The sequence below is a fragment of the Mycteria americana genome, unplaced genomic scaffold (genome assembly GCF_035582795.1).
Source record: "Mycteria americana isolate JAX WOST 10 ecotype Jacksonville Zoo and Gardens unplaced genomic scaffold, USCA_MyAme_1.0 Scaffold_49, whole genome shotgun sequence".
Taxonomy (NCBI): domain Eukaryota; kingdom Metazoa; phylum Chordata; class Aves; order Ciconiiformes; family Ciconiidae; genus Mycteria; species Mycteria americana.
The window spans coordinates 667,427-681,910 of NW_027445635.1; positions in this window are offsets into that span (position 1 = coordinate 667,427).

The window sequence follows — 14,484 nt, forward strand, 5'->3', positions numbered from 1 at the left end:
GCTGCCAGCACTGAAAACTGTAGCTGGTTTTCACTGTCCCTTGGAACTGCATTCGCTGCCACACAGACATTCGCGCTCTGCTAAAGCATTGCTTCCTAATGGGGCAACACTCTGTATCTCTCTGTGGCAGAGCCCGGCTGCCAAATTGGAAACGTCCAGAGATTGCGCCCACAGGAAAGCTGCCAGCACTGAAAGCTCTAGCTGGTTTTCACTGTCCCTTGGAACTGCATTCGCTGCCACACAGACATTCGCGCTCTGCTAAAGCATTGCTTCGTAATGGGGCAACACTCTGTATCTCTCTCTGGCAGAGCCCGGCTGCCAAATTGGAAACGTCCAGAGATTGCGCCCACAGGAAAGCTGCCAGCACTGAAAGCTCTAGCTGGTTTTCACTGTCCCTTGGAACTGCATTCGCTGCCACACAGACATTCGCGCTCTGCTAAAGCATTGCTTCGTAATGGGGCAACATTCTGTATCTCTCTCTGGCAGAGCCCGGCTGCCAAATTGGAAACGTCCAGAGATTGCGCCCACAGGAAAGCTGCCAGCACTGAAAGCTCTAGCTGGTTTTCACTGTCCCTTGGAACTGCATTCGCTGCCACACAGACATTCGCGCTCTGCTAAAGCATTGCTTCGTAATGGGGCAACACTCTGTATCTCTCTCTGGCAGAGCCCGGCTGCCAAATTGGAAACGTCCAGAGATTGCGCCCACAGGAAAGCTGCCAGCACTGAAAGCTCTAGCTGGTTTTCACTGTCCCTTGGAGCTGCATTCGCTGCCACACAGACATTCGCGCTCTGCTAAAGCATTGCTTCGTAATGGGGCAACACTCTGTATCTCTCTCTGCCAGAGCCCGGCTGCCAAATTGGAAACGTCCAGAGATTGCGCCCACAGGAAAGCTGCCAGCGCTGAAAGCTCTAGCTGGTTTTCACTGTCCCTTGGAACTGCATTCGCTGCCACACAGACATTCGCGCTCTGCTAAAGCATTGCTTCCTAATGGGGCAACACTCTGTATCTCTCTGTGGCAGAGCCCGGCTGCCAAATTGGAAACGTCCAGAGATTGCGCCCACAGGAAAGCTGCCAGCACTGAAAACTGTAGCTGGTTTTCACTGTCCCTTGGAACTGCATTCGCTGCCACACAGACATTCGCGCTCTGCTAAAGCATTGCTTCGTAATGGGGCAACATTCTGTATCTCTCTCTGGCAGAGCCCGGCTGCCAAATTGGAAACGTCCAGAGATTGCGCCCACAGGAAAGCTGCCAGCACTGAAAGCTCTAGCTGGTTTTCACTGTCCCTTGGAACTGCATTCGCTGCCACACAGACATTCGCGCTCTGCTAAAGCATTGCTTCCTAATGGGGCAACACTCTGTCTCTCTCTCTGGCAGAGCCCGGCTGCCAAATTGGAAACGTCCAGAGATTGCGCCCACAGGAAAGCTGCCAGCACTGAAAGCTCTAGCTGGTTTTCACTGTCCCTTGGAGCTGCATTCGCTGCCACACAGACATTCGCGCTCTGCTAAAGCATTGCTTCGTAATGGGGCAACACTCTGTATCTCTCTCTGGCAGAGCCCGGCTGCCAAATTGGAAATGTCCAGAGATTGCGCCCACAGGAAAGCTGCCAGCACTGAAAGCTCTAGCTGGTTTTCACTGTCCCTTGGAACTGCATTCGCTGCCACACAGACATTCGCGCTCTGCTAAAGCATTGCTTCGTAATGGGGCAACACTCTGTATCTCTCTCTGGCAGAGCCCGGCTGCCAAATTGGAAACGTCCAGAGATTGCGCCCACAGGAAAGCTGCCAGCACTGAAAACTGTAGCTGGTTTTCACTGTCCCTTGGAACTGCATTCGCTGCCACACAGACATTCGCGCTCTGCTAAAGCATTGCTTCGTAATGGGGCAACATTCTGTATCTCTCTCTGGCAGAGCCCGGCTGCCAAATTGGAAACGTCCAGAGATTGCGCCCACAGGAAAGCTGCCAGCACTGAAAGCTCTAGCTGGTTTTCACTGTCCCTTGGAGCTGCATTCGCTGCCACACAGACATTCGCGCTCTGCTAAAGCATTGCTTCGTAATGGGGCAACACTCTGTATCTCTCTCTGCCAGAGCCCGGCTGCCAAATTGGAAACGTCCAGAGATTGCGCCCACAGGAAAGCTGCCAGCGCTGAAAGCTCTAGCTGGTTTTCACTGTCCCTTGGAACTGCATTCGCTGCCACACAGACATTCGCGCTCTGCTAAAGCATTGCTTCCTAATGGGGCAACATTGTGTATCTCTCTCTGGCAGAGCCCGGCTGCCAAATTGGAAACTTCCAGAGATTGCGCCCACAGGAAAGCTGCCAGCACTGAAAGCTCTAGCTGGTTTTCACTGTCCCTTGGAACTGCATTCGCTGCCACACAGACATTCGCGCTCTGCTAAAGCATTGCTTCCTAATGGGGCAACACTCTGTCTCTCTCTCTGGCAGAGCCCGGCTGCCAAATTGGAAACGTCCAGAGATTGCGCCCACAGGAAAGCTGCCAGCACTGAAAACTGTAGCTGGTTTTCACTGTCCCTTGGAGCTGCATTCGCTGCCACACAGACATTCGCGCTCTGCTAAAGCATTGCTTCATAATGGGGCAACACTCTGTATCTCTCTCTGGCAGAGCCCGGCTGCCAAATTGGAAACGTCCAGAGATTGCGCCCACAGGAAAGCTGCCAGCACTGAAAGCTCTAGCTGGTTTTCACTGTCCCTTGGAGCTGCATTCGCTGCCACACAGACATTCGCGCTCTGCTAAAGCATTGCTTCGTAATGGGGCAACACTCTGTATCTCTCTCTGGCAGAGCCCGGCTGCCAAATTGGAAACGTCCAGAGATTGCGCCCACAGGAAAGCTGCCAGCACTGAAAACTGTAGCTGGTTTTCACTGTCCCTTGGAACTGCATTCGCTGCCACACAGACATTCGCGCTCTGCTAAAGCATTGCTTCCTAATGGGGCAACACTCTGTATCTCTCTGTGGCAGAGCCCGGCTGCCAAATTGGAAACGTCCAGAGATTGCGCCCACAGGAAAGCTGCCAGCACTGAAAGCTCTAGCTGGTTTTCACTGTCCGTTGGAACTGCATTCGCTGCCACACAGACATTCGCGCTCTGCTAAAGCATTGCTTCCTAATGGGGCAACACTCTGTATCTCTCTGTGGCAGAGCCCGGCTGCCAAATTGGAAACGTCCAGAGATTGCGCCCACAGGAAAGCTGCCAGCACTGAAAACCGTAGCTGGTTATCACTGTCCCTTGGAACTGCATTCGCTGCCACACAGACATTCGCGCTCTGCTAAAGCATTGCTTCGTAATGGGGCAACATTCTGTATCTCTCTCTGGCAGAGCCCGGCTGCCAAATTGGAAACGTCCAGAGATTGCGCCCACAGGAAAGCTGCCAGCACTGAAAGCTCTAGCTGGTTTTCACTGTCCCTTGGAACTGCATTCGCTGCCACACAGACATTCGCGCTCTGCTAAAGCATTGCTTCCTAATGGGGCAACACTCTGTCTCTCTCTCTGGCAGAGCCCGGCTGCCAAATTGGAAACGTCCAGAGATTGCGCCCACAGGAAAGCTGCCAGCACTGAAAGCTCTAGCTGGTTTTCACTGTCCCTTGGAGCTGCATTCGCTGCCACACAGACATTCGCGCTCTGCTAAAGCATTGCTTCGTAATGGGGCAACACTCTGTATCTCTCTCTGGCAGAGCCCGGCTGCCAAATTGGAAATGTCCAGAGATTGCGCCCACAGGAAAGCTGCCAGCACTGAAAGCTCTAGCTGGTTTTCACTGTCCCTTGGAACTGCATTCGCTGCCACACAGACATTCGCGCTCTGCTAAAGCATTGCTTCGTAATGGGGCAACACTCTGTATGTCTCTCTGGCAGAGCCCGGCTGCCAAATTGGAAACGTCCAGAGATTGCGCCCACAGGAAAGCTGCCAGCACTGAAAGCTCTAGCTGGTTTTCACTGTCCCTTGGAACTGCATTCGCTGCCACACAGACATTCGCGCTCTGCTAAAGCATTGCTTCGTAATGGGGCAACACTCTGTCTCTCTCTCTGGCAGAGCCCGGCTGCCAAATTGGAAACGTCCAGAGATTGCGCCCACAGGAAAGCTGCCAGCACTGAAAACTGTAGCTGGTTTTCACTGTCCCTTGGAACTGCATTCGCTGCCACACAGACATTCGCGCTCTGCTAAAGCATTGCTTCCTAATGGGGCAACACTCTGTATCTCTCTGTGGCAGAGCCCGGCTGCCAAATTGGAAACGTCCAGAGATTGCGCCCACAGGAAAGCTGCCAGCACTGAAAGCTCTAGCTGGTTTTCACTGTCCCTTGGAACTGCATTCGCTGCCACACAGACATTCGCGCTCTGCTAAAGCATTGCTTCGTAATGGGGCAACATTCTGTATCTCTCTCTGGCAGAGCCCGGCTGCCAAATTGGAAACGTCCAGAGATTGCGCCCACAGGAAAGCTGCCAGCACTGAAAGCTCTAGCTGGTTTTCACTGTCCCTTGGAACTGCATTCGCTGCCACACAGACATTCGCGCTCTGCTAAAGCATTGCTTCGTAATGGGGCAACACTCTGTATCTCTCTCTGGCAGAGCCCGGCTGCCAAATTGGAAACGTCCAGAGATTGCGCCCACAGGAAAGCTGCCAGCACTGAAAGCTCTAGCTGGTTTTCACTGTCCCTTGGAACTGCATTCGCTGCCACACAGACATTCGCGCTCTGCTAAAGCATTGCTTCGTAATGGGGCAACATTCTGTATCTCTCTCTGGCAGAGCCCGGCTGCCAAATTGGAAACGTCCAGAGATTGCGCCCACAGGAAAGCTGCCAGCACTGAAAGCTCTAGCTGGTTTTCACTGTCCCTTGGAGCTGCATTCGCTGCCACACAGACATTCGCGCTCTGCTAAAGCATTGCTTCGTAATGGGGCAACACTCTGTATCTCTCTCTGCCAGAGCCCGGCTGCCAAATTGGAAACGTCCAGAGATTGCGCCCACAGGAAAGCTGCCAGCGCTGAAAGCTCTAGCTGGTTTTCACTGTCCCTTGGAACTGCATTCGCTGCCACACAGACATTCGCGCTCTGCTAAAGCATTGCTTCGTAATGGGGCAACATTCTGTATCTCTCTCTGGCAGAGCCCGGCTGCCAAATTGGAAACGTCCAGAGATTGCGCCCACAGGAAAGCTGCCAGCACTGAAAGCTCTAGCTGGTTTTCACTGTCCCTTGGAGCTGCATTCGCTGCCACACAGACATTCGCGCTCTGCTAAAGCATTGCTTCGTAATGGGGCAACACTCTGTATCTCTCTCTGGCAGAGCCCGGCTGCCAAATTGGAAATGTCCAGAGATTGCGCCCACAGGAAAGCTGCCAGCACTGAAAGCTCTAGCTGGTTTTCACTGTCCCTTGGAACTGCATTCGCTGCCACACAGACATTCGCGCTCTGCTAAAGCATTGCTTCGTAATGGGGCAACACTCTGTATCTCTCTCTGCCAGAGCCCGGCTGCCAAATTGGAAACGTCCAGAGATTGCGCCCACAGGAAAGCTGCCAGCGCTGAAAGCTCTAGCTGGTTTTCACTGTCCCTTGGAACTGCATTCGCTGCCACACAGACATTCGCGCTCTGCTAAAGCATTGCTTCCTAATGGGGCAACACTCTGTCTCTCTCTCTGGCAGAGCCCGGCTGCCAAATTGGAAACGTCCAGAGATTGCGCCCACAGGAAAGCTGCCAGCACTGAAAACTGTAGCTGGTTTTCACTGTCCCTTGGAGCTGCATTCGCTGCCACACAGACATTCGCGCTCTGCTAAAGCATTGCTTCGTAATGGGGCAACACTCTGTATCTCTCTCTGGCAGAGCCCGGCTGCCAAATTGGAAACGTCCAGAGATTGCGCCCACAGGAAAGCTGCCAGCACTGAAAGCTCTAGCTGGTTTTCACTGTCCCTTGGAACTGCATTCGCTGCCACACAGACATTCGCGCTCTGCTAAAGCATTGCTTCCTAATGGGGCAACACTCTGTATCTCTCTCTGGCAGAGCCCGGCTGCCAAATTGGAAACGTCCAGAGATTGCGCCCACAGGAAAGCTGCCAGCACTGAAAGCTCTAGCTGGTTTTCACTGTCCCTTGGAACTGCATTCGCTGCCACACAGACATTCGCGCTCTGCTAAAGCATTGCTTCCTAATGGGGCAACACTCTGTATCTCTCTGTGGCAGAGCCCGGCTGCCAAATTGGAAACGTCCAGAGATTGCGCCCACAGGAAAGCTGCCAGCACTGAAAACTGTAGCTGGTTTTCACTGTCCCTTGGAACTGCATTCGCTGCCACACAGACATTCGCGCTCTGCTAAAGCATTGCTTCCTAATGGGGCAACACTCTGTATCTCTCTGTGGCAGAGCCCGGCTGCCAAATTGGAAACGTCCAGAGATTGCGCCCACAGGAAAGCTGCCAGCACTGAAAGCTCTAGCTGGTTTTCACTGTCCGTTGGAACTGCATTCGCTGCCACACAGACATTCGCGCTCTGCTAAAGCATTGCTTCCTAATGGGGCAACACTCTGTATCTCTCTGTGGCAGAGCCCGGCTGCCAAATTGGAAACGTCCAGAGATTGCGCCCACAGGAAAGCTGCCAGCACTGAAAACCGTAGCTGGTTATCACTGTCCCTTGGAACTGCATTCGCTGCCACACAGACATTCGCGCTCTGCTAAAGCATTGCTTCGTAATGGGGCAACACTCTGTATCTCTCTGTGGCAGAGCCCGGCTGCCAAATTGGAAACGTCCAGAGATTGCGCCCACAGGAAAGCTGCCAGCACTGAAAGCTCTAGCTGGTTTTCACTGTCCCTTGGAACTGCATTCGCTGCCACACAGACATTCGCGCTCTGCTAAAGCATTGCTTCGTAATGGGGCAACACTCTGTATCTCTCTCTGGCAGAGCCCGGCTGCCAAATTGGAAACGTCCAGAGATTGCGCCCACAGGAAAGCTGCCAGCACTGAAAGCTCTAGCTGGTTTTCACTGTCCCTTGGAACTGCATTCGCTGCCACACAGACATTCGCGCTCTGCTAAAGCATTGCTTCGTAATGGGGCAACATTCTGTATCTCTCTCTGGCAGAGCCCGGCTGCCAAATTGGAAACGTCCAGAGATTGCGCCCACAGGAAAGCTGCCAGCACTGAAAGCTCTAGCTGGTTTTCACTGTCCCTTGGAGCTGCATTCGCTGCCACACAGACATTCGCGCTCTGCTAAAGCATTGCTTCGTAATGGGGCAACACTCTGTATCTCTCTCTGCCAGAGCCCGGCTGCCAAATTGGAAACGTCCAGAGATTGCGCCCACAGGAAAGCTGCCAGCGCTGAAAGCTCTAGCTGGTTTTCACTGTCCCTTGGAACTGCATTCGCTGCCACACAGACATTCGCGCTCTGCTAAAGCATTGCTTCCTAATGGGGCAACACTCTGTATCTCTCTGTGGCAGAGCCCGGCTGCCAAATTGGAAACGTCCAGAGATTGCGCCCACAGGAAAGCTGCCAGCACTGAAAACTGTAGCTGGTTTTCACTGTCCGTTGGAACTGCATTCGCTGCCACACAGACATTCGCGCTCTGCTAAAGCATTGCTTCGTAATGGGGCAACATTCTGTATCTCTCTCTGGCAGAGCCCGGCTGCCAAATTGGAAACGTCCAGAGATTGCGCCCACAGGAAAGCTGCCAGCACTGAAAGCTCTAGCTGGTTTTCACTGTCCCTTGGAGCTGCATTCGCTGCCACACAGACATTCGCGCTCTGCTAAAGCATTGCTTCGTAATGGGGCAACACTCTGTATCTCTCTCTGGCAGAGCCCGGCTGCCAAATTGGAAATGTCCAGAGATTGCGCCCACAGGAAAGCTGCCAGCACTGAAAGCTCTAGCTGGTTTTCACTGTCCCTTGGAACTGCATTCGCTGCCACACAGACATTCGCGCTCTGCTAAAGCATTGCTTCGTAATGGGGCAACACTCTGTATCTCTCTCTGGCAGAGCCCGGCTGCCAAATTGGAAACGTCCAGAGATTGCGCCCACAGGAAAGCTGCCAGCACTGAAAACTGTAGCTGGTTTTCACTGTCCCTTGGAACTGCATTCGCTGCCACACAGACATTCGCGCTCTGCTAAAGCATTGCTTCGTAATGGGGCAACATTCTGTATCTCTCTCTGGCAGAGCCCGGCTGCCAAATTGGAAACGTCCAGAGATTGCGCCCACAGGAAAGCTGCCAGCACTGAAAGCTCTAGCTGGTTTTCACTGTCCCTTGGAGCTGCATTCGCTGCCACACAGACATTCGTGCTCTGCTAAAGCATTGCTTCGTAATGGGGCAACACTCTGTATCTCTCTCTGCCAGAGCCCGGCTGCCAAATTGGAAACGTCCAGAGATTGCGCCCACAGGAAAGCTGCCAGCGCTGAAAGCTCTAGCTGGTTTTCACTGTCCCTTGGAACTGCATTCGCTGCCACACAGACATTCGCGCTCTGCTAAAGCATTGCTTCCTAATGGGGCAACACTCTGTCTCTCTCTCTGGCAGAGCCCGGCTGCCAAATTGGAAACGTCCAGAGATTGCGCCCACAGGAAAGCTGCCAGCACTGAAAGCTCTAGCTGGTTTTCACTGTCCCTTGGAACTGCATTCGCTGCCACACAGACATTCGCGCTCTGCTAAAGCATTGCTTCGTAATGGGGCAACACTCTGTATCTCTCTCTGGCAGAGCCCGGCTGCCAAATTGGAAATGTCCAGAGATTGCGCCCACAGGAAAGCTGCCAGCACTGAAAGCTCTAGCTGGTTTTCACTGTCCCTTGGAACTGCATTCGCTGCCACACAGACATTCGCGCTCTGCTAAAGCATTGCTTCCTAATGGGGCAACACTCTGTATCTCTCTCTGGCAGAGCCCGGCTGCCAAATTGGAAACGTCCAGAGATTGCGCCCACAGGAAAGCTGCCAGCACTGAAAGCTCTAGCTGGTTTTCACTGTCCCTTGGAACTGCATTCGCTGCCACACAGACATTCGCGCTCTGCTAAAGCATTGCTTCCTAATGGGGCAACACTCTGTATCTCTCTCTGGCAGAGCCCGGCTGCCAAATTGGAAACGTCCAGAGATTGCGCCCACAGGAAAGCTGCCAGCACTGAAAGCTCTAGCTGGTTTTCACTGTCCCTTGGAACTGCATTCGCTGCCACACAGACATTCGCGCTCTGCTAAAGCTTTGCTTCGTAATGGGGCAACATTCTGTATGTCTCTCTGGCAGAGCCCGGCTGCCAAATTGGAAACGTCCAGAGATTGCGCCCACAGGAAAGCTGCCAGCACTGAAAACTTTAGCTGGTTTTCACTGTCCCTTGGAACTGCATTCGCTGCCACACAGACATTCGCGCTCTGCTAAAGCATTGCTTCCTAATGGGGCAACACTCTGTATCTCTCTCTGGCAGAGCCCGGCTGCCAAATTGGAAACGTCCAGAGATTGCGCCCACAGGAAAGCTGCCAGCACTGAAAGCTCTAGCTGGTTTTCACTGTCCCTTGGAACTGCATTCGCTGCCACACAGACATTCGCGCTCTGCTAAAGCTTTGCTTCGTAATGGTGCAACATTCTGTATGTCTCTCTGGCAGAGCCCGGCTGCCAAATTGGAAACGTCCAGAGATTGCGCCCACAGGAAAGCTGCCAGCACTGAAAGCTCTAGCTGGTTTTCACTGTCCCTTGGAACTGCATTCGCTGCCACACAGACATTCGCGCTCTGCTAAAGCATTGCTTCGTAATGGGGCAACATTCTGTATCTCTCTCTGGCAGAGCCCGACTGCCAAATTGGAAACGTCCAGACATTGCGCCCACAGGAAAGCTGCCAGCACTGAAAGCTCTAGCTGGTTTTCACTGTCCCTTGGAACTGCATTCGCTGCCACACAGACATTCGCGCTCTGCTAAAGCATTGCTTCGTAATGGGGCAACACTCTGTATCTCTCTCTGGCAGAGCCCGGCTGCCAAATTGGAAACGTCCAGAGATTGCGCCCACAGGAAAGCTGCCAGCACTGAAAGCTCTAGCTGGTTTTCACTGTCCCTTGGAACTGCATTCGCTGCCACACAGACATTCGCGCTCTGCTAAAGCATTGCTTCGTAATGGGGCAACACTCTGTATCTCTCTCTAGCAGAGCCCGGCTGCCAAATTGGAAACGACCAGAGATTGCGCCCACAGGAAAGCTGCCAGCACTGAAAGCTCTAGCTGGTTTTCACTGTCCCTTGGAACTGCATTCGCTGCCACACAGACATTCGCGCTCTGCTAAAGCATTGCTTCCTAATGGGGCAACACTCTGTATCTCTCTCTGGCAGAGCCCGGCTGCCAAATTGGAAACGTCCAGACATTGCGCCCACAGGAAAGCTGCCAGCACTGAAAACTGTAGCTGGTTTTCACTGTCCCTTGGAACTGCATTCGCTGCCACACAGACATTCGCGCTCTGCTAAAGCATTGCTTCGTAATGGGGCAACACTCTGTATCTCTCTCTGGCAGAGCCCGGCTGCCAAATTGGAAACGTCCAGAGATTGCGCCCACAGGAAAGCTGCCAGCACTGAAAGCTCTAGCTGGTTTTCAGTGTCCCTTGGAACTGCATTCGCTGCCACACAGACATTCGCGCTCTGCTAAAGCATTGCTTCGTAATGGGGCAACACTCTGTATCTCTCTCTGGCAGAGCCCGGCTGCCAAATTGGAAATGTCCAGAGATTGCGCCCACAGGAAAGCTGCCAGCACTGAAAGCTCTAGCTGGTTTTCACTGTCCCTTGGAACTGCATTCGCTGCCACACAGACATTCGCGCTCTGCTAAAGCATTGCTTCCTAATGGGGCAACACTCTGTATCTCTCTCTGGCAGAGCCCGGCTGCCAAATTGGAAACGTCCAGAGATTGCGCCCACAGGAAAGCTGCCAGCACTGAAAGCTCTAGCTGGTTTTCACTGTCCCTTGGAACTGCATTCGCTGCCACACAGACATTCGCGCTCTGCTAAAGCATTGCTTTGTAATGGGGCAACATTCTGTATCTCTCTCTGGCAGAGCCCGGCTGCCAAATTGGAAACGTCCAGAGATTGCGCCCACAGGAAAGCTGCCAGCACTGAAAGCTCTAGCTGGTTTTCACTGTCCCTTGGAACTGCATTCGCTGCCACACAGACATTCGCGCTCTGCTAAAGCATTGCTTCGTAATGGGGCAACATTCTGTATGTCTCTCTGGCAGAGCCCGGCTGCCAAATTGGAAACGTCCAGAGATTGCGCCCACAGGAAAGCTGCCAGCACTGAAAGCTCTAGCTGGTTTTCACTGTCCCTTGGAACTGCATTCGCTGCCACACAGACATTCGCGCTCTGCTAAAGCATTGCTTCGTAATGGGGCAACACTCTGTATCTCTCTCTGGCAGAGCCCGGCTGCCAAATTGGAAACGACCAGAGATTGCGCCCACAGGAAAGCTGCCAGCACTGAAAGCTCTAGCTGGTTTTCACTGTCCCTTGGAACTGCATTCGCTGCCACACAGACATTCGCGCTCTGCTAAAGCATTGCTTCCTAATGGGGCAACACTCTGTATCTCTCTCTGGCAGAGCCCGGCTGCCAAATTGGAAACGTCCAGACATTGCGCCCACAGGAAAGCTGCCAGCACTGAAAACTGTAGCTGGTTTTCACTGTCCCTTGGAACTGCATTCGCTGCCACACAGACATTCGCGCTCTGCTAAAGCATTGCTTCCTAATGGGGCAACACTCTGTATCTCTCTCTGGCAGAGCCCGGCTGCCAAATTGGAAACGTCCAGAGATTGCGCCCACAGGAAAGCTGCCAGCACTGAAAGCTCTAGCTGGTTTTCACTGTCCCTTGGAACTGCATTCGCTGCCACACAGACATTCGCGCTCTGCTAAAGCATTGCTTCGTAATGGGGCAACACTCTGTATCTCTCTCTGGCAGAGCCCGGCTGCCAAATTGGAAATGTCCAGAGATTGCGCCCACAGGAAAGCTGCCAGCACTGAAAGCTCTAGCTGGTTTTCACTGTCCCTTGGAACTGCATTCGCTGCCACACAGACATTCGCGCTCTGCTAAAGCATTGCTTCGTAATGGGGCAACACTCTGTATCTCTCTCTGGCAGAGCCCGGCTGCCAAATTGGAAACGTCCAGAGATTGCGCCCACAGGAAAGCTGCCAGCACTGAAACCTCTAGCTGGTTTTCACTGTCCCTTGGAACTGCATTCGCTGCCACACAGACATTCGCGCTCTGCTAAAGTATTGCTTCCTAATGGGGCAACACTCTGTATCTCTCTCTGGCAGAGCCCGGCTGCCAAATTGGAAACGTCCAGAGATTGCGCCCACAGGAAAGCTGCCAGCACTGAAAGCTCTAGCTGGTTTTCACTGTCCCTTGGAACTGCATTCGCTGCCACACAGACATTCGCGCTCTGCTAAAGTATTGCTTCCTAATGGGGCAACACTCTGTATCTCTCTCTGGCAGAGCCCGGCTGCCAAATTGGAAACGTCCAGAGATTGCGCCCACAGGAAAGCTGCCAGCACTGAAAGCTCTAGCTGGTTTTCACTGTCCCTTGGAACTGCATTCGCTGCCACACAGACATTCGCGCTCTGCTAAAGCATTGCTTCCTAATGGGGCAACATTCTGTATCTCTCTCTGGCAGAGCCCGGCTGCCAAATTGGAAACGTCCAGAGATTGCGCCCACAGGAAAGCTGCCAGCACTGAAAGCTCTAGCTGGTTTTCACTGTCCCTTGGAACTGCATTCGCTGCCACACAGACATTCGCGCTCTGCTAAAGCTTTGCTTCGTAATGGTGCAACATTCTGTATGTCTCTCTGGCAGAGCCCGGCTGCCAAATTGGAAACGTCCAGAGATTGCGCCCACAGGAAAGCTGCCAGCACTGAAAGCTCTAGCTGGTTTTCACTGTCCCTTGGAACTGCATTCGCTGCCACACAGACATTCGCGCTCTGCTAAAGCATTGCTTCGTAATGGGGCAACATTCTGTATCTCTCTCTGGCAGAGCCCGACTGCCAAATTGGAAACGTCCAGACATTGCGCCCACAGGAAAGCTGCCAGCACTGAAAGCTCTAGCTGGTTTTCACTGTCCCTTGGAACTGCATTCGCTGCCACACAGACATTCGCGCTCTGCTAAAGCATTGCTTCGTAATGGGGCAACACTCTGTATCTCTCTCTGGCAGAGCCCGGCTGCCAAATTGGAAACGTCCAGAGATTGCGCCCACAGGAAAGCTGCCAGCACTGAAAGCTCTAGCTGGTTTTCACTGTCCCTTGGAACTGCATTCGCTGCCACACAGACATTCGCGCTCTGCTAAAGCATTGCTTCCTAATGGGGCAACACTCTGTATCTCTCTCTGGCAGAGCCCGGCTGCCAAATTGGAAACGACCAGAGATTGCGCCCACAGGAAAGCTGCCAGCACTGAAAGCTCTAGCTGGTTTTCACTGTCCCTTGGAACTGCATTCGCTGCCACACAGACATTCGCGCTCTGCTAAAGCATTGCTTCCTAATGGGGCAACACTCTGTATCTCTCTCTGGCAGAGCCCGGCTGCCAAATTGGAAACGTCCAGACATTGCGCCCACAGGAAAGCTGCCAGCACTGAAAACTGTAGCTGGTTTTCACTGTCCCTTGGAACTGCATTCGCTGCCACACAGACATTCGCGCTCTGCTAAAGCATTGCTTCGTAATGGGGCAACACTCTGTATCTCTCTCTGGCAGAGCCCGGCTGCCAAATTGGAAACGTCCAGAGATTGCGCCCACAGGAAAGCTGCCAGCACTGAAAACTGTAGCTGGTTTTCACTGTCCCTTGGAACTGCATTCGCTGCCACACAGACATTCGCGCTCTGCTAAAGCATTGCTTCGTAATGGGGCAACACTCTGTATCTCTCTCTGGCAGAGCCCGGCTGCCAAATTGGAAATGTCCAGAGATTGCGCCCACAGGAAAGCTGCCAGCACTGAAATCTCTAGCTGGTTTTCACTGTCCCTTGGAACTGCATTCGCTGCCACACAGACATTCGCGCTCTGCTAAAGCATTGCTTCCTAATGGGGCAACACTCTGTATCTCTCTGTGGCAGAGCCCGGCTGCCAAATTGGAAACGTCCAGAGATTGCGCCCACAGGAAAGCTGCCAGCACTGAATGCTCTAGCTGGTTTTCACTGTCCCTTGGAACTGCATTCGCTGCCACACAGACATTCGCGCTCTGCTAAAGTATTGCTTCCTAATGGGGCAACACTCTGTATCTCTCTCTGGCAGAGCCCGGCTGCCAAATTGGAAACGTCCAGAGATTGCGCCCACAGGAAAGCTGCCAGCACTGAAAGCTCTAGCTGGTTTTCACTGTCCCTTGGAACTGCATTCGCTGCCACACAGACATTCGCGCTCTGCTAAAGCATTGCTTTGTAATGGGGCAACATTCTGTATCTCTCTCTGGCAGAGCCCGGCTGCCAAATTGGAAACGTCCAGAGATTGCGCCCACAGGAAAGCTGCCAGCACTGAAAGCTCTAGCTGGTTTTCACTGTCCCTTGGAACTGCATTCGCTGCCACACAG